This window comes from Suncus etruscus, chromosome 1 (genome assembly GCF_024139225.1).
Source record: "Suncus etruscus isolate mSunEtr1 chromosome 1, mSunEtr1.pri.cur, whole genome shotgun sequence".
NCBI classification, from domain to species: Eukaryota; Metazoa; Chordata; class Mammalia; order Eulipotyphla; family Soricidae; genus Suncus; species Suncus etruscus.
The window spans coordinates 20,156,752-20,157,994 of NC_064848.1; the positions used below are offsets into that span (position 1 = coordinate 20,156,752).

General features: G+C 33.5%; 1 pseudogene; it reads right to left on the reverse strand.

The window, feature by feature from the left end:
• Window positions 1-649: 649 nt before the first annotated feature.
• Window positions 650-728, reverse strand: LOC126032656 (uncharacterized; annotated as a pseudogene).
• Window positions 729-1,243: the final 515 nt, after the last annotated feature.

A 1,243-nucleotide genomic window follows, 5' to 3' on the forward strand; every position in this document is an offset into this window, starting at 1 on the left:
TTTATGCTCAGGGATCACTCTTGGCAGTGCTTATAAGAACAAATGCAGGGCTGTAAATGGAATCGGGGTCAGCCAAATGCAGGCAATCACCTTAAATCTTGTACTATCTATGTGGCCCCAGACAACATGACCTAAGATAATTGTCACTGCCCTCCTCTATCACTTATTGTTTGATCTTAACCCTAAGGACCCTTTTATATTTGAAAATTAAAAATGATAACAATATTTAGCTGATGGTATTGTTGACGTTGAATTAATATATGCAAAGTACATAAGACCCAATGCATGTTATCTATTCTTTATTGTCTTAAATATATTTTATAGTCATGATTGCTGACACATTGCTTCATGAGAAAATATACTAGATCATTGCTTCTATGTTTTCTTTCCTTTCTGTTTTATATATAAATACATAATATATATAAATATATATACTATATTTATTTTGGTTTTGGGGTCATACCAGGCAGCACTCAGGCACTCCTAGCTCTGCACTCAAAAATCGCCCTTGGCAGGCTCGGGGGACCATATGGGATGCCGGGAATCAAACCGGAATCTGTCCTGGGTTGGCCGCATGCAAGGCAAATGCCCTGCCACTGGTTATCTCTCCAGCCATACCTTTTCTTTTTTTTTTTTTTTTTTTTTTTTTTTTTTTCTTTCTTTACTGTACCTCCTCTTTCTATACAGCCAGTGTAAAGAACACAGCCTGTGGTAAGAATTGGGAGGCCTTATTTTATCTTTTATTTATTTTTTTTTCTTCAGGGCAAACTAAAGTTGTTTTTTTTTTTAAGTAAGAATTCATTTAAAGGACAAAATTGATTAACCTAATAAGGTAAACTAATATAACATAATATAGTGACATAACATAACATATAATATAATTAATATAATAATACATGTAAGTCAAAGAAAGTTTCTGATTAAAAACACAATTTTTTTCCATAATGGCTTACATATCTTTCACTGTAGTATTTTGGGTACATATTCACATTAAATCAGGGGAATACCCATCACCTAATATGTCCTCTTCTCAATCAAAAATCAAATATACTGAAAATAGGCAGAGTCCTGTCTAGAGGCTTCCAACCTCAGTTTGAGAGAGGATGTGAAAAAAGTAATTAAAATACCACAACAATACACACACACAAAAAAAAATATCGAATTAAATAACCGATAAGCACCACAACAATAAAGCAGGCACCACACAATAATCTCGGTTCTGAAATCAAATCATACTCAAGTG